This window comes from Arachis hypogaea, chromosome 9, assembly GCF_003086295.3.
Source record: "Arachis hypogaea cultivar Tifrunner chromosome 9, arahy.Tifrunner.gnm2.J5K5, whole genome shotgun sequence".
Lineage (NCBI taxonomy): Eukaryota > Viridiplantae > Streptophyta > Magnoliopsida > Fabales > Fabaceae > Arachis > Arachis hypogaea.
The window spans coordinates 42,968,522-42,992,987 of record NC_092044.1 but is presented as its reverse complement, the minus strand read 5'-3'; the positions used below and the strand labels follow the sequence as shown (position 1 = coordinate 42,992,987).

General features: G+C 37.0%; 1 non-coding gene across 1 annotated transcript; it reads left to right on the top strand.

Annotated features, from left to right (window-relative positions):
• Positions 1-7,324: 7,324 nt before the first annotated feature.
• TRNAR-ACG (transfer RNA arginine (anticodon ACG)) lies at positions 7,325-7,398 on the top strand. The gene has a single exon. It is a non-coding gene; the product is annotated as a tRNA-Arg (tRNA).
• The last annotated feature ends 17,068 nt before the right edge of the window (positions 7,399-24,466 follow it).

Below are 24,466 nucleotides of genomic sequence, written 5' to 3'. Positions count from 1 at the left end.
CGCCAGTTCCATGCTTCCTCCTAGCGTTCAGTGCCAGCTTTCCTCAGGGCATATTCCTGGCGTTCAAACGCCAGGATGTTGCTTGTTTCTGGCATTTAACGCCAGATCCTTCCTCTAGGGTGTGATTTTTCTTCTACTGTTTTTGATTCTGTTTTTAATTTTTGTATTTTTTTCGTGACTCCACATGATCATGAACCTAATAAAACATAAAATAATAGTAAAATAAAAAAATAAAATTAGATAAATAAAAATTGGGTTACCTCCCAACAAGCGCTTCTTTAATGTCACTAGCTTGACAATGGCTCTCATGGAGCCTCATAGATGTTTAGAGCATGATGAGGGCCTCCCAACACCAAACTTAGAGTTTGAATGTAGGGGCTTCTCAACACCATACTTAGAGTTTGGTTGTGGCCTCCCAACACCAAACTTAGAGTTTGATTGTGGGGGCTTTGTTTGAATCAGTATTGAGAGAAGCTTACTGTGCCTCTTTTCCATGTTTACAGAAGAACACCCTTGGGTCTTAAACACAAGGTAGTCCCCATTCAATTGAAGGACTAGCTCTCCTCTGTCAACATCAATCACAGCTCCTGCTGTGGCTAGGAAAGGTCTCATTATTCACGAAATTCCTATCAGAAGTGTACATGAATTGGTTATTTGCAACCATGTCAATAAGTTCTTGAGCTTCTCCCGGAGTTTTCTTTAGGTGAATGGATCCTCCTGCAGAATGGTCCAATGACATTTTAGAAAACTCAGATAGACCATAATAGAATATATCTAATATGGTCATTCTGAAAACATGTCAGAAGGACACTTTTTGGTCATTTGCTTGTATCTTTCCCAAGCTTCATATAGGGATTCACCATCTTTTTACTTGAAGGTCTGAACATCCACTCTAAGCTTGCTTAGCTTTTGAGGAGGAAAGAATTTAGCCAAGAAGGCCGTGACCAGCTTATCCCAGGAGTCCAGGCTATCCTTAAGTTATGAATCCAACCATGTTCTAGCTCTGTCTCTTACAGCAAAAGGGAAAAGCATGAGCCTGTAGACTTCAGGATCTACTCCATTAGTCTTAACAGTCTCACAGATCTGCAAGAACTCAATTAAGAACTGGTAGGGATCTTCTAATGGAAGTCCATGAAACTTGCAGTTCTGTTGCATTAGAGCAACTAGTTGAGGTTTCAGCTCAAAATTATTTGCTCCAATGGCAGGAATTGAGATGCTTCTTCCATCAAACTTGGAAGTAGGTGTAGTATAATCACTAAGCATCCTCCTTGCATTATTGTTGTTGGGTTCGGCTGCCATCTCCTTTTCTTGTTCAAAAATTTCAGCAAGGTTGTCTCTGGATTGTTGTAATTTAGCTTCTCTTAGTTTCCTCTTCGGAGTCCTTTCAGGTTTTGGATCAGCTTCAACAAGAATGCCTTTTTCCTTGTTCCTGCTCATATGAAAGAGAAGAGAACAAGAAAAGAAGAGAAGATGAATCCTCTATGTCAAAGTGAAGAGGTTCTTTATTGTTAGTAGAAGAAGAAAGGGAATAAAGAAAGGAAAATCCAAACAGAAGGGTGAAGATAGGGGTAGTGATTTGAGATGAAGAGAGGTGAAGAGAATTGTTAGTAAATAATTAAATAAATAGAAGAAGATGAGAGGGAGAAATTTTCGGAATTAAATTTTGAAAAGGAGTTAAATGATTTTCGAAAATAAAGATAAGAAATAAAATTAAAATTAAAATTTTAAAACAATTAATTAATTAAAAAGAATTTTGAAAAAGGGGTGAGATATTTTCAAAAATTAGAGAGAGAAAAGTAGTTAGGTGGTTTTGAAAAAGATAAGAAACAAACAAAAAGTCAAATAGTTAGTTGAAAAAGATATTAAAATCAATTTTGAAAAGATAAGAAGATAAGAAGTTAGATAAGATATTTTGAAATCAAACTTTTGAAAAAGATATAATTTAAAAAGATATGATAAAAAGATATGATTAAAAAGATATGGTTGAAAAAGATATTTTGAAAAAGATTTGATTTTTAAAATTAAAATTAATTACTTGACTAACAAGAAACTAAAAGATAAGATTCTAGAATTTAAAGATTGAACCTTTCTTAACAAGAAAGTAACAAACTTCAAATTTTTGAATCAATCACATTAATTGTTAGTAAAGCTTCAATTTTTTTTTTTTTGAAATAAAGATAAGAAAAAGATTTTTAAAATTCAATTTAAAAAATTTTCGAAAAAAAAATAAAAAAATGAAAAAAATTTGATTTTTGAAAAAGTTTTGAAAATATAAGATTTTTAAAATTGAAAATTTGACTTGACTTACAAGAAACAACTAATTTTAAAAATTTTTGACTAAGTCAACTCAAATTTTTGAAATTATGGGCAAATTAAGGAAAAGATATTTTTTTTGATTTTTTTGAATTTTTAATGATGAAAGAGAAAAACAACTAAAATGACTCACAACATGAAAATTATGAATCAAAACACATGATGCATGCAAGAACACTATGAATGTCAAGATGAACACCAAGAACACTTTGAAGATCATGATGAACATCAAGAACATATTTTTGAAAATTTTTTGATGCAAAGAAAACATGCAAGACACCAAAATTAGAAATCTTTAATGCTTAGACACTATGAATGCAAAAATGCACATGAAAAACAATAAACAACACAAAACAAGAAAATTTAAAGATCAAACAAGAAGACTTACCAAGAACAACTTGAAGATCATGAAGAACACTATGAATGTATGAATTTTCGAAAAATGCAAGAAATATATTTTTAAAACATGCAATTGACACCAAACTTAAAAATTGACTCAAGACTCAAACAAGAATCACAAAATATTTTTTATTTTTATGATTTTATTATTTTTTTGTATTTTTATTTTTTTTTCGAAAATATTCTTTAGGAAAACGAAAAGGAGAAAAAAAATTTTGAAAGATTTTTTTTATTTTGAAAATTTTTTGAAATTAAAACAAAAAGAAAATTACCTGATCTGAGCAACAAGATGAACCGTTAGTTGTCCACACTCGAACAATCCCCGGCAACGGCGCCAAAAGCTTGGTGGACGAAATTGTGATCATCAACAATGCCTCCAAAGACTTGGTGCTCTCAAACATAAATCACACTTTGTCACAACTCCGCACAACTAACCAGCAAGTGTACTGGGTCGTCCAAGTAATACCTTACGTGAGTAAGGGTCAATCCTAGAGAGATTGTTGGTATGAAACAAGCTATGGTCACCTTATAAATCTTAGTCAAGCAAATTCAAATTGATAGTGGTCTTCGGAAAATATAAAGAGATACTTAATTAAATAATAAAGGATAGAAATACTTATGTAAATTCATTAGTGGGAATTTCAGATAGGTGTATGGAGATGCTGTGTTCCTTCTGAATCTCTGCTTTCCTACTGCTTTCATCCAATCTTTGTCACTCCTTTCTATGGCAAGCTGTATGTAGGGCATCACCATTGTCAATAGCTACATCTCATCCTCTCAGTGAAAAAGGTCCAAATGCTCTGTCACGATATAGCTAATCATCTGTCGGTTCTCGATCATGTTGGAATAGAATCCCTTGATTCTTTTGCGTTTGTCATCACGCCCAACAATCACGAGTTTGAAGCTCGTCACAGTCATTCAATCCCAGAATCCTACTCGGAATACCACAGACAAGGTTTAGACTTTCCGGATTCTCATGAATGCCGCCATCAATTCTAGCTTATACCACGAAGACTCTGATCTCACGGAATGGAAGGCTCGGTTGTCAGGCAAGGGGCAACCATGTATCGTGCATCAGGAATCCAAGAGATACGCACTCTAGCTCTTGCTTGTAGAACGGAGTGGTTGTCAGGCACGCGTTCATAAGGATGGATGATGATGAGTGTCACGGATCATCACATCCATCAGGTTGAAGTACGAATGGCATCTTAGAATAGGAATAAATTGAATTGAATAGAAAGTAATAGTAATTGCATTAAAACTTGAGGTACAGCAGAGCTCCACACACTTAATCTATGGTATGTAGAAACTCCACCGTTGAAAATACATAAGTGATGAAGGTCCAGGCATGGCCGAATGGCCAGCCCCCAAAACGTGATCACAGGATCAAAAATACAATCCGGGATGAAAATACAATAGTAAATATCCTATTTATAATAAACTAGCTACTTAGGGTTTACAGAAGTAAGTAATTGATGCAGAAATCCACTTTCGGGGCCCACTTGGTGTGTGCTTGGGCTGAGCTTGAATGTTACACGTGCAGAGGCTTTTATTGGAGTTGAACACCAAGTTGTAACGTGTTTCTGGTGTTCAACTCTGGTTCGTGACGTGTTTCTGGCGTTTGACTCCAGAATGCAGTATGGAACTGGCGTTGAGTGTCCATTTACGTCGTCAAATCTCGAATAAAGTATGGACTATTATATATTGCTGGAAAGCTCTGGATGTCTACTTTCAAAAGCCGTTGAGAGCGCACCATTTGGAGTTCTGTATCTCCAGAAAATTCATTTCGAGTGCAGGGAGGTCAGATTCCAACAGCATCAGCAGTCCTTTGTCAGCCTTCTTATCAGAGTTTTGCTCAGGTCCCTCAATTTCAGCCAGAAAATACCTGAAATCACAGAAAAATACACAAACTCATAGTAAAGTCCAGAAATTTGAATTTAACATAAAAACTAAAGAAAATATCCCTAAACGTAGTTAGATCATACTAAAAACTACCTAAAAACAAAGCCAAAAAGCGTATAAATTATCCGCTCATCACAGGTCCAAGTGAAAAGCTTGAGACTGAGTGGTTAAAGAGCTCTGGACACCTCTAACTGGGGACTTTAGCAAAGCTGAGTCACAATCTGAAAAGGTTCACCCAGTCATGTGTCTGTGGCATTTATCTATCCGGTGGTAATACTGGAAAACAAAATGCTTAGGGCCACGGCCAAGACTCATAAAAGTAGCTGTTTTAAAGAATCAACATACTTAACTAGGAGAATCAATAACACTATTGAAATTCTAAATTCCCATAGATGCCAATCATTCTAAACTTCAAAGGATAAAGTGAGATGCCAAAACTATTCAGAAGCAAAAAGCTACAAGTCCCGCTCATCTAATTAGAACTAATATTCATTGATATTCTGATTTTTATAGTATGTTCTCTTCTTTTTATCCTATTTAATTTTCAGTTGCTTGGGGACAAGCAACAATTTAAGTTTGGTGTTGTGACGAGTGGATAATTTATACGCTTTTTAGCATTGTTTTTAGGTAGTTTTTAGTAGGATCTAGCTACTTTTAGGGATATTTTCATTAGTTTTTATGCTAAATTAACATTTCTGGACTTCACTATGAGTTTGTGTGGTTTTTTTGTGATTTCAGGTAATTTCTAGCTGAAATTGAGGGATCTGAGCAAAACTCTGATAAAAGTCTAACAAAGGACTGCTGATGCTGTTGGATTCTGACATTTTTGCACTCGAAATGGATTTTCTGGAGCTACAGAACTTTAAATGGCGCACTGTCAACAGCTTTTGAAAGTAGACATTCAGAGCTTTCCAGTAATATATAATAGTCTATACTTTATTCGTGATTAGACAACGCAAACTGGTGCTCAACGCCAGTTCCACGTTACATTCTGGAGTCAAACGCCAAAAACACGTCACGAACCAGAGTTGAACGCCAAAAACACATTACAACTTGGCGTTCAACTCCAAAAGAAGCCTCTGCCCGTGTAAAGCTCAAGCTCAGCCCAAACACACACCAAGTGGGCCCTGGAAGTGGATTTCTGCATCAATTACTTATTTCTGTAAACCCTAGTAGCTAGTTTACTATAAATAGAACTTTTTACTATTGTACTACAACAGAAAGGGGTATCTGGATTTTACATCTTTGATCACATTTGGGGGCTGGCCATTCGGCCATGCCCGGACCACTATCACTTATGTATTTTCAACGGTGGAGTTTCTACACACCATAGATTAAGGGTGTGGAACTCTGCTGTACCTAGAGTTTTAATACAATTACTACTATTTTCTATTCAATTCAGTTTATTCCTATTCTAAGATATTTGTTGCACTTCACCATGATAAATGTGATGATCCGTGACTGATAAACCTCGTTTTGACGGTTTATCTTGTATTGATTTTAAGAGATTTTAATACCTTTTACCCACATTTATTCAATGAATTAGCATAGTTTTGTGATTGTCTCCTTATTTGTACTTATATGTGAAAACATGATTTCTAGACCTTAAAGTAGCTAAATTCAATTCACCTTTGATTCCACTAGATGCCTTTATATGTTTGTTAGTGATTTCAGATTGGAAAGACTAGGAATGGATCAAAGGAGTGAAGAGGAAAGCATGAAAAGTGGAGAAATCATGAAAAGTCAAAGAAGTTGAATTCGCCCATGGACGCGCGCACGCACCTGGCGCTTGCGCGCATCTTGCGAATCACCCCATGGACGCGTACGCGTGCTGTGCGCGTACGTGTCGGTGCCGGTTTATGATTTTTTAATGAAAACGTGACCAACGAACTCTCAAGGATTGTGGGGCCCAATTGCAACCAACTTTGGCACCATAAATGCTATTTAAAGCCAAGGATTGAAGAGCAAAGGGGAGAACACACACATTAGTTCATTTTCACTCATTAGGATTAGTTTAGAAGTAGTTTCTAGAGAGAGAAGCTCTCTCTTCTCTCTAGAATTAGGATTAGGATTAGGTTTAGTTCTTAGATCTAGGTTTTAATCTTTGCTTTCTTCTACTTCTACCTTTCAATTCCTTGTTGTTACATTCATCTTCCTCTATTCTTTTGTTGTAATTTCCTTTATGTTGTTCTTATACTTTGTTGTAGATCTAGTATTGTTCCTTCTACATTCTTCCAATTTAATAAGAGGTAATTCATAATAAGTATGTCTTCTTTACTTTTCTATTGTTGATCTCTTGTTTTTGTAGTTGTAGATTCCTTTAATTCTTGCATTTAATAATGTTTACCTCTATTGCCTTTTATGTGTTTGTTGAAATGTCTCTTCTAGTTACTGGTTAGATTTTGTTCCTCTTGGCTTTGGCTGCGGAAAAATAGCTCGGTGCCAGGATGATAAAAAGCTTAAGACCTCTCTTATTACTTTTTCAATATGAAAAAGTAATAAGAATTCAAAATGAAAAAGGTCGTCTTATTCAAAACCCCAATTATGAAATCCCTTCTCGCCCACTTCACACCTCGGAACGCACCGTTCTTATAGAGAGAGAGGTGCTTTCACATCTTCTTAAGCCGAAATGAAATGGCTGGGGAGAGGGAAGGTTCCCTTTTTTTAGTTTTAGGGTACTCCGGGAAACAGATCCAGTGGAGACGGGATGGGGCCTGTAGCTCAGAGGATTAGAGCACGTGGCTACGAACCACGGTGTCGGGGGTTCGAATCCCTCCTCGCCCACAACCGGCCAAAAAGGTAAGGACCCTTACCTCTGGGGGTAAGAAAATCATGATCGGGCTAGCGGACCCAAAGCTATGGAACTTGGGTGTGGGTATTTTGTCGAAATGGAATGGCCTTACCTTACTGTAAACCTTCGGGTATTGTCGTATTCAACGTTTGTTCAATTACTCTTTTACCCGCAAATGCAATGTAAGCATCGGGTTCGGCAATAATGATATCGCCCAACATGCCGAAACTGGCGGTCACCCCACCAGTAGTAGGAGATGTAAGGATGGATACATAGAATAACCTTTTATTTTTTTGATACTCATATAAAGCAGAAGATATTTTAGTCATTTGCATCAAGCTCAGACTTCCTCCGGATGCACATACTAGAATAAGAGGTAAAAGTTGATTGCCAGCATGTTCGACCAAACGGGCTCTTGAGTTATCTAATCCCTTTGTTGATTGATAATTAGAAGTTGCTAATTGATTTGAATGCCTCTAAAGCTAGTCTTTCCTTTAGGAGTTGATTAGGACTTGAGGAATCAAATTGATTCATCCACTTGACTTTCCTCCATGGTTAGAGGTTAACTAAGTGGGAGTAATGGACAATTTGTTATCACAATTGAGGAGGATAACTAGGATAGGACTTCTAGTACTCATATCTTGCCAAGAGCTTTGTTAGTTGTTAGTTTATTTCCTTAACCTTTTATATTTCTTGTCTAAAATCTCAAAAACCCCAAAATAACTCACAACCAATAACAAGACACTTTATTATAATTCATAGGGAGAACGACCCGAGGTTCCAATACTTCGGTTTATAAATTTAGGGGTTTGTTTTAGTGATAAACAACTTTTTGTATGAAAAGATTATTGTTTGGTTTAGGAACTATACTTGCAACAAAAATTCATTTGTGAATTTCTAAACCATCAAAAATCCAATCATCAAAATGGCTCCGTTGCCGGAGAATTGCAATGGTGTTGTGTTATTGGTTATTGTATATATGTGAATATTGTGAATATGCTTGCTTTTTGCTTCTTTGTTAGTTTTTAGCTTGTTCTCTTTATTTGTTACTATTTTTTGGTTTTGCCATTTCTTGCTATCATGAATTCTCACTTTGGGTATGAGTGTGATTACAACTATGTTGTAGGTGATGAGAACTTCAATGAGAATGTGTATCAAGGATGGGACACTCAAAGGTGGGAGGAACCATATGCATATGATCAATCTTCATGGCAACAACCTCCACCAATGCACTATGAAGAAGAGCCATTTTTTGATGCATATCAATCCAATGGCTATGGTGAATTACCTTGTGACTTTTAAGAACCACCACCATATGCCTATGAACCATATCCTCAACATAACTTTCAACCATACTCACAAGCCCCTTCTTACCAACCACCTTCATATGACCCTAATCCATATCCATCCTACCAACAACCATATGAGCCATATGAACCACATATAGAGCCACCACAATTCCAACATCAACATTTTCAAGAGCCACCTCCTCCACATTATTACCAAGATGAACCACCCCCAATATATGAAAATTTTCAACCACAAGATGAATTCTACCTTCCACCACAACCTCACATGGAAGAATATTCATGTCCATCGATCCAAGACCCATATGATCCCTATCATGATATCCAAGCGGAACAAGAGTCAAGGGATCGTCTCAAGGAAGCATTGGATCAATTTCAAGCAACCATAGAGTGTGTTTTGCAATAAGTGGAAAGAGTTGAGAATATTGAACCACCACAACTCTACCAAGAAGAACCATCTTCCTACTGTGAACCCTTCCCCCAAAATGATGAATCCTTCCATCCACCCCAACCTCCAATGGATGACATCCTTGGTGTTCTTGTTCAAGGGCAAGAAGAGATGAAAAGGGATGTGCAAAATTTCATGGCCGCCTTGGATGTGGTAACAAATCAGTTAGCCTCCTAATGCTTGAACACTCAAGAAACTCCCATGGCTACATGTGGAGAATCAAATGAAAAACATAGCATGAAGGAGCGATTGGAAACTCCGGTGGGAAATGAAGGAAGTTGCTTTATATTGGAACAATTGGAGAAAGCTTTAATTATTGAAGACAAGGAAGAAGTGGTAGAAGACTTAGGAGATGCGGAGCCTCCAAGGGAACATAGAGTTGAAGAAAACCCCTCCAAGATGATTGACATTGATGCTAGGGAGGAAAGTGCACACATTCCAAGGCATATTCCATATGAAGACTTGGATGGAATAGAGCAAGAATTGAGTTCCCTTGGTGATGAAGATCAAGCATCAAGTCCTAGTGGTGGAGAATCCTTTGAACTTGAAGAACCTTCTCCCGGTGAATTTGAAAATGTTGTGGAGGTAAACTTCTTTCACCCTCCCAATTATAGTTTGATTAAGGGAAAAGGTTTAGATAGTATTAATGAACAAAGGATTGAATTAGAGAAATCTTGTGAAGAGGTGGAAGTCCTTAGAAATAGAAGGATGGGAGTGGAATACGCTTTGTCAAGACCGTTGGAAGCATCTTTGCCTAGGTTACCATCTACCCCTTCACTTGAGTGGGTAAAATTCATTTCTATTAGCTTTATTGTCCCATTTGAGTATGGCTTGCTTGAAACGAATGGTCAACTTAGGATGCTTTGTGGGATGAAGCGTAAGCGAAAGATGTTTCGTGGTTAGCGTTGCAAATCAAGGCTCATTTTGGTTGATACTTCAAGAGTTGAATACAAAGGTGGGAATAGTGCTCAAATAGATGGGTCTAGAAGGATTGTTGGGCACTTCATAGAGAATTCATCTTGTTCACCACCCAGATGGACTAATAATGATGATCAACCTCAAGACGGGTGTGAAAATAAAGTGTGGGATCCTAGATTACAAGAAGAGGATCAACATTGGGAGCCCATGGGTTGTGAAGAACTCCACCAAAGCTTGGAGATATTGATCTTAAATGATGGAACTTATTGGAAGTCCAAGTATTGGTGGAAGTTCCAAGATGAGTACAAGCACAAGCCACCTTGAGAAGAGCTCCCAATAAGTCCAACTTAAGGACAATAAACAAAAGTGCTAGGTGGGAGACACCCCACCATGGTAAAATCTTTTCATTTTCTCTTTTGTACATATTGGTAGAATTTGTTTAATTTCATGTTCTGTTTAGATAGTTGAGTTTAATTGGTAGTTTAGTATGTTAAATAAGGGTTTCTGGTGTTTTGGTAGCTGTTTGGAGGTTTCGAATGCTTAGATTGGTGCAAAAAAACATAGCAAAACTTTTTGAAAAACAGAGCACCATCCACGCGTATGCGCACTTCAAGCATTCTCGACCACTTACGCGCACGCGTACATGGCGCGAGCGCGTAGATGAAGAAGTTCCACTCCCAGCCAACAAACCCGGGAGTTAGGCCTTCACTGTGCGAATGTTGAGCCCCATGCCCAACACCATTCGCGCATACGTGCACCTGGCGCGTACGTGCCCATCATGCTACATTCGCAATGCACGCGCAAGGGCACATGCCACGCGCGCATCGATTAGGCCACCTGCACCCCTGGTACTTTTACCAGAGAGTTGTGCCAACTCTGGGCCAACATTGAGCCGCCGGCCTGACTAGCCACCCATGCAGACGCGCACTGTACGCGTCCGCGCCTCCCTCTCTATTCCACCATCCGTGCGCGCGCCATGCGTGCGTGCGCGTGGATGCCCTTTCTTCCATCCATTTCTTTTCTTCTCCTCTTTCCATTTCTTTTCCTTCTCCTTTCTTTTTCCCTCCTCCTACCCCTCATCCAACACTTCCAAACACCATTGATAACCATTTATTTTAGTTAGTTATTAATTAGTTAGTGAGTCCATTAGTTAGTTAGTTAGTTGCTTAGCCAGTTTTAGTTTAATTTTCATTTAGTTTTCTCTTTTTCATTGTAAGTGTTGGATTGTTATTCTTACTTACCATTAATTGCTGCTGAGTATTAAAATGGGATGTTTTCTTAACATCATTATGTTTATAATCTTTGTTGGATTCTATGATTGAGGTTATATTTTGCTACTTGGTTTTGAGTTTTTCATGCTTACCTTTTGAAAATACCAAGTGATGAGAATTGCCATCGAGTTTGTAACTCTTCTTGAATTGCATGATTTGGCCACCATGTAATTTGAATCCTTCTCCTCGATTAGGCAACCTCTTGATGGATGATGTTGTGCATTTACCTTAATGCATTATATTGCATCCATATATGTTTGACTTGAATGCTTTCATGCTTCTTTAATGCTTGTTTTACCTTACAAGTTTACTTAAAGCATCTCAAGCACACTAGGATAAGTGAAGTGCATGCTTCTTTTGTGACATAGCTTTTTATGCTAATGTGTGTTCTAAAAACCGCGCAATTTAGAACTCGCACACACACTTATTTGTCATTCATGTCACACTAATTCACTCACTCAATTCTAGTAATTTACCTCATTCCAACAATGTATACTTCCTTGCTTTTACATCTTCTCATCTTATGGTGTTATATTTTTGTTTTTTTTATGATGGATGCACCACAAGCAATAACGGAAGCAAGACTAAGCACACGCAGCATCGGTTGATCTACCAGTTGAAGGTAGCAATCCGGAGAGTCGCCGTACCTCCTTGCTCATCTTTGAGTGCACCGAGGACGGTGCAACTTTTTAAGTGTGGGGAGGTCGTCTGACCGGTCGGCGATTTTGGGTGACAAAATTCTAATCCCAACACTTTTGCATTTCATTTTAGGGTTTTAGGATTTTTCTTGCATCTTCTTAATTTTGCATATATATGTAATAAGCTTAGTCAAAATAATGAAATTTTTCGAGAAAGTTATCTATAGGGCATCAATTGCTTTGAGTGAAAAACCTTTTCATTAAACTTGCTTGAATTATATATATTGTGGATCATGTTTTGAGCTAAGAACACAAGCAAGTGAGATTTGAGCCTAATGGTGTGGTTACATCTTATAACCACTTATTTTTCCTTCTTGTGTGCATTATTCTCTTTCTATGATTGTAATATTTGAATTGTTTGATTCTTTATATCCATTATTTTGTATATTCATGCATTTATATGATTGAGGCCATCATTTCATTTAACTCACTTACCCAAATAGCCTTACCTTTCATCTTCCATTGTTAGCCAATTTGAGCCTACGCTTAACCCACTTGTTCTTTAATTTAGCACATTACAAGCCTTAAAGCGAAAAACAATAAAAGTCCTTATTTGGATCTTTGATTAGCTTAGGCTAGTGTGTGTGAGTATCATTCAAGTGTGAAAATCTTGGAACATTGGGTGAATAAAAGGGTAATTTTGTATTATTATTGAAACTATTGGGAATCGGATATATGCTCATGTATTGATCAAATATAAAACCTTATGCATTGATACTCTTGTGTATAGAAAGATAAAAATGAGAAAAACAAAAGAAAAAAAAAGAAAAAAAACAATATGGGAAAAAAATATAGAAAAAGAAAGAAAAAGAAGAAAAAGAAAGAAATAAAAAGGGGATAAAATGCCCCAAAGCAAAGTGTAGCTCAATAAAATCAATGCATAAGTGTTGTGAAATGAAAAGGGATGCATGAGTATGTGAAAAAGTGAGAAAAATGGGTAGCTAGGTTAGAACTTAATTGTATAGGATGTCATAGGTTAGGTGGGAAGTCTAAAGCTTATCAAAGATTCAAATTTCAAGCTCACTTAACCAAATATGCATCCTACCTTGACCCTAGCCCCATTACAACCTAAAAAAAAGACCTCATGATACTTGTATGCATGCATGGAATAAATGTTGATTGTTAGATGGAAAACAAATCTAGGAAAGCATGATTAGGAGAGAATTGAGAGAACCAACCCTAAACACTTGAGCGAATAGAGTGCAAACACTACCGGTGAGGGTTCGATTGCTCAACTACATGTTTCCACCCATAATGTCACTTTTCATGCAAGTTTGTAAAAATATTTAATAGCTCAATTCAATTGTGGTTTGGCATGGTTGTTAATACCTTTTGCCCTTGTGCTTATATATGTATTCTTGGGAATTGATTTATTTTGACCAAGCAATTGCATTCATCTAGATAGTTGCATATAGATAGACTGCATTTAGTTAGTTTCCATTGAATAAACGCCATACCCTTACTTCATTCTTGGTTTAAGCATGAGGACATGCTTGGTTTAAGTGTGGGGAGGTTGATAAACCCCGTTTTGACGGTTTATCGTGTCTTGATTTTAAGAGATTTTAATACCTTTTACCCACATTTATTCAATGAATTAGCATAGTTTTGTGATTGTCTCCTTATTTGTGCTTAGATGTGAAAACATGCTTTCTAGACCTTAAAGTAGCTAAATTCAATTCACGTTTGATTCCACTAGATGCCTTGATATGTTTGTTAGTGATTTCAGATTGGAAAGGCTAGGAATGGATCAAAGGAGTGAAGAAGAAAGCATGAAAAGTGGAGAAATCATGAAAAGTCAAAGAAGTTGAATTTGCCCATGGACGCGCGCACGCACCTGGCGCTTGCGCGCACCTTGCGAATCACCCCATGGACGCGTACGCGTGCTGTGCGCGTACGTGTCGGTGCCGGTTTATGATTTTTTAATGAAAACGTGACCAACGAACTCTCAAGGATTGTGGGGCCCAATTGCAACCAACTTTGGCACCAAAAATGCTATTTAAAGCCAAGGATTAAAGAGCAAAGGGGAGAACACACACATTAGTTCATTTTCACTCATTAGGATTAGTTTAGAAGTAGTTTCTAGAGAGAGAAGCTCTCTCTTCTCTCTAGAATTAGGATTAGGATTAGGTTTAGTTCTTAGATCTAGGTTTTAATCTTTGCTTTCTTCTACTTCTACCTTTCAATTCCTTGTTGTTACATTCATCTTCCTCTATTCTTTTGTTGTAATTTCCTTTATGTTGTTCTTATACGTTGTTGTAGATCTAGTATTGTTCCTTCTACATTCTTCCAATTTAATAAAAGGTAATTCATAATAAGTATGTCTTCTTTACTTTTCTATTGTTGATCTCTTGTTTTTGTAGTTGTAGATTCCTTTAATTCTTGCATTTAATAATGTTTACCTCTATTGCCTTTTATATGTTTGTTGAAATGTCTCTTCTAGTTATTGGTTAGATTTTGTTCCTCTTGGCTTTAGTAGAGTGATTAGTGACTCTTGAGTTATCTAATCCCTTTGTTGATTGATAATTAGAAGTTGCTAATTGATCTGAATGCCTCTAAAGCTAGTCTTTCCTTTAGGAGTTGATTAGGACTTGAGGAATCAAATTGATTCATCCACTTGACTTTCCTCCATGGTTAGAGGTTAACTAAGTGGGAGTAATAGACAATTTGTTATCACAATTGAGGAGGATAACTAGGATAGGACTTCTAGTACTCATATCTTGCCAAGAGCTTTGTTAGTTGTTAGTTTATTTCCTTTGCCATTTATATTTCTTATCTAAAATCTCAAAAACCCCAAAATAACTCACAACCAATAACAAGACACTTTATTGTAATTCCTAGGGAGAATGACCCGAGGTTCCAATACTTCGGTTTATAAATTTAGGGGTTTGTTTTAGTGACAAACAACTTTTTGTATGAAAAGATTATTGTTTGGTTTAGGAACTATACTTGCAACGAGAATTCATTTGTGAATTTCTAAACCATCAAAAATCCAATCATCAGTGACACTCATCATCATTCTCACCTATGAACGCGTGACTGACAACCACCTCTGTTCTACTTTAAACCGAGCGCATATCTCTTGGATTCCTTAATCAGAATATTCGTGGTACAAGCTAGAATTGATGGCGGCATTCATGAGAATCCGAAAAGTCTAAACCTTGTCTGTGGTATTCTGAGTAGGATTCAGGGACTGAATGACTATGACGAGCTTCAAACTCGCGATTGTTGGGCGTGATGACAAACGCAAAAGAATCAATGGATTCTATTCCGACATGATCGAGAACCGACAGATGATTAGCCGTGCTGTGACAGCATTTGGACCATTTTCACTGAGACGATGGGATGTAGCCATTGACAACGGTGATGCCCTACATACAGCTTGCCTTGGAAAGGAGTAAGAAGGATTGAAGGAAAGCAGTAGGAAAGCAGAGATCCAACAGGAACAAAGCATCTCCATACACTTATATGAAATTCTCACCAATGATTTTCATAAGTATTTCTATCTTTATTTTCTGTTTATTTATTATTATTATTCGAAAACTCCATAACCATTTATTATCCGCCTAACTGTGATTTACAAGATGACCATATCTTGATTCATATCAACAATCTCCGTGGGATCGACCCTTACTCACGTAAGGTTTATTACTTGGACGACCCAGTGCACTTGCTAGTTAGTTGTGCGAAGTTGTGAAGAAAGTGCTGAATTAGTATATGCGCATACCAAGTTCAATGCGATTATTAGATATCACAATTTCGTGCACCAAGAACAAACCACACGTTCTTAGTAGGAAATGGGAATGCCGCAAAAGTAATGATTAACATGCAAATAATTAACTTTGCTTAATAAACCATCTTTGTCAAACCCCTTTGATATACTTTTTAATCTTACTTTAGATAAATAATTATTTTCTTTAAATTTCTAAACCCAAAACAGATCTCAATCGCAAAACTTGGCATATTAAATATCTTTCAGCCACATAATTGATTCTCAGTCATAACAACAGATATTAATCATCTCTATCCATTCACAAACTACTAGCACAAGAAACTCAATTCAACACACAAATAAATCACAATAAGACAAACAACACAATCACAAAGAAGTAATACAGGCAAACACAACCAAATGTAAATGCACAACCAATATGATGCATGTCTGTCCTAAGCAGGCCATGAGCTCACGTGTCGGTTTACACCCTGCAACCCGACATTACCTACGAACAAGTCCCAGATATGGCTTCCCTTTGTGTCCTTAGTGCATATGTGTCGGTGGTAAAAATACCACTCCTTCATGACTATCGGCAGTCGGCGCAAAGCCCGACCCCATAATATACGCACAAGGGGAAACAGTGATCCTCAGTTCGTGGGCGTCCCCGAGATCATTTCACAAACAAAACAGAGATCTTCAGTTCGTGGGTTATTCCCCGAGATCAATACACAATAGCATAGCGATCTTCAGTTCGTGGGTTATACCCGAGATTAACATACAGCAATTCATGGGTTATTCCCGTAATCAATGATTATCAGTCCGTGGGTTTTTTCCGCATATAAAACAAATTACAATTTATAGGTTTCCCCGAGATCAATAATCATTCAGTTCGTGGGTACTTCCCGAACTTAACCAATTATCAGTTTCACACTCTCGTTCAATAACTCTTTATCATATTACTGTTTTCTCTTTTCTTTACTCTGCTCTGATTATTGTCTTCTCTTTGTCTCTTTATTCTGCTCTAATTATTCTCTCCTCTTTGTCCTTTTACATTTTTCCTTTAACCTTTTTCTTAATTCCCCTCAGGCATTCGCTCATTAAAATCTTAACCATTAAATCATTTCATCATTTCTACTTTAACAATCTTAATTCAAAACTAACTTTAAAACTATTTTTTTTTGTTTAACCCTCTTCAAAAGACTTAAGTAAATCATATATTTTAAATTCACTAAATGCTTTTTGAAATATAACCCTCTCATTAAAATTAATCAAATAAAACTCTTCCAAGTTTACTAACTTCTCAAAAACTCAAAAATCATCTCTCTCTTTACTATTCAAATTCAAATATTATAAATTAATCAAATTTCTAAAATGTAATCCTTTATTTCAAGCTTAAAACATAATTCTTTTCATATTGAATCAATCTTAAAACGTAGTTTCTTTCTTAAATAATTTAATTTTTGAAACATAAACCTTTCTTTATTAAATCGAAATTAAAATAGAATAATTCTTATCTTCACTAAATAAAACTTAAATAATCATTTTCCAAATCTAAATCTTCTAAAATAACCTCTCAAATAAAACCTCAGATTTTCCAAAATTCCGACAGCACCTCCCCTAAAACTCGGACTTAGCCACCCTTGCGGGTTTCTCTCTTTCTCAAAAAATCTCCAGTTCTTTTATCAGCAGTTATCACAACAACAGAATCTCAATAATCATCTCATCATAAATCAGTTTGAAAACCAACATCCTAACATTAATTAAAATTAGAGTTTCCATAAACTATTCTTTAAAAGTAAACCAGTCCAGCTTCAAGAATTCATAACTAATATCCAAAACATCAACTTTTCATATTTCTAGTTATTTTTAAAGTTATTTAGTTATTAGCAAAGTTACCATTTCATTCTAAAGATCATATTCTAAGAAAATAGTTCAGTGGTCAACCTTCAATTCTTTAGCCATCCTCAAAATCAACTCTAATTATACTTAAATCAACAATAATACCTAACTTGGCATAATCGACTAAAATCGGAATTTCCAGCAATTCTAAAATAATCAGAAAACCCATAACAATCACAGCCTCAAATCAAAGTAAATCTCATCAGTTAATTACTCACGACAACGAAGCCATTCAATATCATAGCCATAACCTAAACTCAGTTCACATCCGCATCCAGCTTCAATTATAACTCAGAATAATCACCACAACTAACTTTTCTCAAATACATTTCATTCAATAATTAACCCATCATATTTTAATTTAACAAGTAACATTAAATAAATCACCACTTGCAGCCACACTTCAACCAGTTCCATCCCGTCACAAGTCCATTTCACAGCCATTCCAATATATTAAAATTCCAATTCAATATCAAATAATTCAAAATAACTTATTCAAGATCAGAATCTCAGCCAACCCATCACAAAAATCAGTAATTCAAAATACAATTCACAACCAGATTTCAGCCAATTCAGCAATATCCCATAAGATTAGAATTTCCAACAAATCCATCAAAATTAGAAAACGAATATCAATTACAACTTCAAACACTCACAACCACAAAACCCAAAGACATTCACAACAACAATCCAAACTCAATTCATCAATTATCCATACGACAGCTCTTCAATAATTAACTCGGCATACTTCAATAAAATATACTAAATTAATCATTAATCACAACAGCATCTAAATTCATTCACAGCTCAGAATAATCATAACAACTAACTAATTTCAAATGCATTTCAAGTCATTCATGTCAATTAAGAAATTCTTAACCATTGTTAACCATTTGCACTTATTCAAATAACTTGGGGGCATTCTAAATTAAAAACGTTAAATCCCTTACCTCAATGTCACATTAACAACGCAATTAAACCAAACAGCAGCCTCGGTGACATTTTTTCCTATGAGTTCCCTTCCTCTGGCAACAACACAACAGCTCGGAACCTACGTAGCAACATCAGAATCGTCAAGGGCAGCTCCAAAATTGGCTCCTAGCGACTCCAATGACAGTATCCACAGCGGCAAAGACTCCAATAACTATGAAAATCACAAGCAGAGGCAAAACAGAGGACAACAATGAGTAGGGACAAGGACGAATTACATCAGAATCAAAACAGCAACTTTGGCATTTCAACTAGTACCAGCGGTGGACTTTACTCACGGCAGTGGCGACGAAGGACACAAACGATGGCACTGGAACGACGGCGGCGGAACCCTCGCGGTGGTGGCCGTGGATCGATGGCGACAGCAGCGTGGAATACAGCTCCTCTTCTCGGCAGTGACCAGAGAAGCACAAACGGAGCTCCATCGTGACTCTCTACTTTGGACGGCGACGCACAGCAGTGAGACCCGGCGGTGGCGGCGCTATGGCTCAGCAACGGTGGCACGAACGGCAACGCGAACTGCTCGCCTTCCACCTCGCGCCACTCCACCTCTGTCTCCGTCAAACCCAATGTCGTTCTCCTCTGCTCCTTCGAGCTCGATGGCAAGGGACCCACGGCGGCGCGGCGGGTCGCGCTCCTCCAGCATCGTGCCTTCTCCCTCCTCCTCTCAGTGACAGCGGCGCGACTCATGGTTCCATGGACGGTGGAGACAAGGCCCTCAGCAGCAGCGATCCTGGGTTCAGCAACTGCACTCTCTGTTGATCTCTTTCTCCCTCAGACGTGGCAACGACAGCGACGGCAGCACCCAACCCGCCGGCGTCGTCCTCTTCTCCTTCTTCGTCTCTTGTCCGTGTGTGAGTTTGAGTGGGGCCGAGTGTATTACACTGAAGAGGGTGAAAGAGGGGTAAGGGTGCGGCTGAGGCAAAAGGGTTTAGGGTCAGGGTTCTCAATTAATTTGAGAATTAGGGTTAGAAATTAGGGATTTTATAAAAGAATATGAATGGATTTGAATAGATATTTTGATAAAATTGAAAAATAAAGTAATTTTAAAATCAAATATACTCTATTAAAAATATTTAAAAACATTATTTATCAATATATTGCTAAATTCAATCAATTATTTTTAATTTAAATTAAAAAATAAATATATTAATCACATTTTTATAAAATATAGTTTAAACTTAATTTTAATTATTCAAATTAAAGGATATAACTTTTCTTTATTTTTCTATCTCCAAAACTTTAATTTCGATTTATAAAATAACTAATTATAATAAAAATTGTACACAAATATTAATTGACTTAAATTTAAAATATTTATAAATATCAATCTAATCATTTCTAATAAAATAATTTCTGAGAGTTCGAATTAATAACATAACTCATTCAAAATAGAATTTATTTAAATTAAATTATACAATTCTTCTTATTTTTCAATTATCAAAATTATAATTTCAATTATACCAAATATCTAATAAAAATTATATAAAAAATTCTAATTAATTTAAACTCCAATTATGATGAAATTCCATTTAATTACCTTTAGTAAAATAATTTTCTTAAAATAAAATTATCATCAAATAAAATAAATCATAAATAGCTAATTATTTAATTTTCAAAAACTAGGGTTGTTACATCAGCAAACCAAGGCGCTTGTTGAACTTGGAAAAGGTGTTCATTTGGGAATTTTTCACTCATTGGTTGGGATATATCCTGATTAGCCTTTTGTGGAACTCTTGACAAATGATCTGCCACCTGATTCTCGCTCCCCTTCCTATCTCACATTTCAATGTCAAATTCTTGTAGTAGCAGCACCCATCTGATGAGTCTATGCTTTGCATCTTGTTTAGACATAAAGTTCTTGAGAACAGCATGATCAGTATACACTATAACTTTTGAACCAATCAAGTATTGTCTAAACTTATCAAATGCATATACAATAGCCAGTAGCTCTTTCTCTGTGGTTGTGTAATTCTTTTGTGCCTCATTGAGCACCTTACTGGCATAGTATATGACATGATGCAACTTGTCTTTCTTTTGTCCCAATACAGTACCAATTGCAACATCACTCGCATCACACATAAGCTCATAGGGGAGTTCCTATTCTGGAGGTGTGATGATTGGTGCTGTAGTGTGTTTTCTTTTTAAAGTTTCAAAGGCATGCTTGCAGTTGTCATCACAAATGAAAGGATTTTCAACCAGTAGCAAACTGCTCAATGGTATGGCTATTTTTGAAAATTTTTGATAAATCTTCTGTAAAACCCAGCATGCCTGAGAAAACTTCTCATTGCTTTTACATTGATAGGTACAGGGAGCTTTTCAATGACTTCTATCTTAGCTCTATCAACTTCTATTCCCTTGCTTGAAACTTTATGCCCAAGAACAATACCTTCTGGTACCCTGAAACGGCATTTTTCCCAATTTAAAACTAAATTTGTTTCTTGGCATCGTTTCAATACAAGAGTTAGATGTTGCAGACAGTTTTCAAAAGAGTTACCAAAAACAGAGAAGTCATCCATGAAGACTTCTAAAAATTTCTCATCCATATCTGAGAAGATGGAGAGCATACACCTTTGAAAGGTGGCTGGAGCATTACATAGCCCAAAAGGCATCTTTTTGTAGGCAAAAACTCCAAATGGACATGTGAAGGAAGTCTTTCCTTGGTCTTTGGGGTCCACCACTATCTGATTATACTCGGAATACCTATCCATGAAGCAATAATAAGCATGGCCTACCAGTCTTTCCAACATATGATCAATGAAGGGGAGAGGAAAATGATATTTCCTTGTGGCCTCATTCAGTCTTCTATAGTCTATACACATCCTCCAACCAGTCACTGTCCTTGTAGGAATTGAATCATTTTTCTCATTGGAGATCACAGTCATTCCTCCCTTCTTTGGCACCACTTGTACTGGACTCACCCAAGAGCTATCAGAGATTGGGTATATGATTCCAGCATTCCACAGCTTCATCACTTCCTTTTGGACTACCTCTTTCATGGTTGGGTTGAGTCTCTTTTGAGGCTGTACTATAGGCCTTGAATCTTCTTCTAGCAAAATTTTGTGCATGAAGATGGCTGGGCTGATGCCATTGATATCATCAATTGTCCATCCTAAAGCTGTTTTGTGAGCTTTCAATATTTCAACTAGCTTTATTTCTTCTTCTATGCTTAAGGAAGAATTGATGATTACTGGCAAGGTTTCCTCTCTTCCAGGAAACACATATTTGAGATGAGTAGGTAAAGGTTTCAATTTTTATTTTGGCATCTCCTCTGTCTTGTCTTGTTCCACCTCTTCTTCTATGGAGATTTCAGCTACTTGTTTTTCCATTACCTCTTGAACTCCTTCCCTTTCTTCTTCCCGTTGTTCTTGATAATTGGCTTCCAACATTTCTTCCACTAAACCTTCTATCATATCCACTCTCATGTAGTTCTCTTGCTCAGGGAGATGTTGCATTAATTTAAAAACATTGATTACCATTTGCTCATTGTGCACCCTAAAGATCATTTTCCCCTTTTCTATATCGATAATAGCTCTTGCTATTGATAGAAATGATCTTCCTAAGATAATTGAGTTATTTCCTTCCTCTTTTGTGTCCAGGATCACAAAATCTGTAGGGAAGATAAACTCTCCAACCTTCACTAATAGATTTTTCACAACTCCATTGAGTGTCTTGATTGATCTATCGGCCATCACCAATGACATCCTGGTAGGCTTAATTTCTTCTATGGCAAGCTTTCTCATCATTGAGAGGGGCATTAAGTTGATACTAGCATCGAGATCACAGAGGGCTTTCTCTAATGTCATCTTGCCTATGGTGCATGAAACTACAAAACTCCCTGGATTCTTAAGCTTTGGTGGAATGCCCCTTTGAATTACAGCACTGCATTCTTCAGTGAGAAGTACTGTTTCCTTCTCATGCCAGCTTCTCTTCTTATTGATAAGTTCTTTCAAGAATTTTGCGTATAGAGGCATCTGCTCTAATGCTTCAGCAAGGGGGATATTAATCTCCAACTTCTTGAAGACTTCAAAGAATTTGGGGAAGTGTTGATCCTTAATCTCCTTGTTGAACCTTTGAGGATATGGAAAAGGAGGTGTGAAAGCCTTCACTGCCTACTTCTGCCCTTGAGATGCTTCCTCCATTACTTGCTTCCCTTTCCTTGAATTTTGTGGCTGATCATCTTTCTCTTTAAGCTTCTCTTGGTCATGCTTGTCTTCTTCCTTATTGCTGGCTTCATCTTTCTTGCTGATGGTCTTGTCATTGTCTATAGGCTTCTTGTTGGCTTCTTTGTCCTTCACCAAGGTTCTTCCACTCCTTAATTGAATAGCCTTGCATTCTTCTTTGGGATTTGGAATGGTATCACTTGGGAGTGAGCTTGTTGATCTCTCAATCACTGCTTACTTGGATAATTAACCAATTTGCCTCTCTAAATTTTTCATTGAGGCTCCATAGTTCTGGCTGGTTAGCTCTTGATGCTTCATCATCCTTTCCATCATTATATCCAAGTTGGAGATTCTTTGGGAGTCTTGAGGTGGTTGTGGTTGATTATGGGATGTTGAGGATTGGTGAAAAGTGTTTTGGTTAGTTGATGGATTATTGGGTGGATAGAAGTTGGAATTGGGATGGTTGTTTTGTGGTTTTCTGTACTGGTTTTGGTTAGTTTGCTAATGGCTTTAGTGGTTTGTGTTTCTTGAGTTGTTTTGGTTTGAATTTCTTTGCCATGGCTGCTAGTTTTGATTCTGGTTGTCTCCCCATCTCAGGTTCGGATGGTTCTTCCAAGAAGAGTTGTAAGTATCTCCATGAAAGTAATTTGATCCAGAACCTTGGTTGTGCACATATTGAACTTGTTCCTACTGCTGATCCTCTTGGTTTTCTTCATTTTGTCCCCATGTGGGTGATGGTTGACTTGTATTCACTGCTGCAACTTGGAGGCCATCAATCCTCTTAGCCATCATCTCCATTTGCTGTTGGATTTATTGGTGCATCATCTTGTTTTGAGCTAAAATAGTTTCCACTCCTTCAAGCTCCAATACAACTTTTCTTTGGGCAGGTTGACGTTGCCTCTAATGACCATAGAAGTATTGATTGTTTGTTACAGTGTCAATGAGATTTTGAGCCTCCTTAGCTATTTTCATGAGTTATAGTGACCCTCCTACTGAGTAGTCAAGTGCCTCTTGAGCTCTCAATGTCAGTCCTTCATAGAAGTTTTGAAGTTTATCCCATTCATTGAACATATCTGGTGGGCACTTCCTGAGTAAAGCTTTGTATCTTTCCCATGCATCATACAATGACTCTCCATTCATCTGAGTGAATATTTGGACCTCTGTTTTGAGTCTGATAATTCTTTGGGGAAGATAGAACTTGGATAAGAACTTGTTCACTAGATCTTCCTAATTGTTGATGCTTTCTCTTGGAAATGTCTCCAACCATTGAGTAGCTTTGTCTCTAAGGGAAAATGGAAACAGCAACATCTTGTAAATGTTCGGATGCACACCATTGGTTTTCACTATGTCACAAATCCTCATAAAAATGGATAAGTGTTGGTTTGGATCTTCAAGTGGGCCTCCTCCATAGGAATAATTGTTTTGTACCAAAGTGATGAGCTGGGACTTTAATTCAAAGTTGTTTGCATTGACATTGGGAGTAAGGATGCTACTCCCACAATGCCTTGGGTTGGGGAAAGTGTAAAAGGCTAAAACTCTTCTCTGAGGTTGGCCATTGTTGTTGGCTACTTCATCAGGTAGATTAGGATGATTCCCTTCTATTTCTTGGTTTTCTTCCTCAGAATCTGCCTCTCCAATGATTCTCTTCCCTCTTG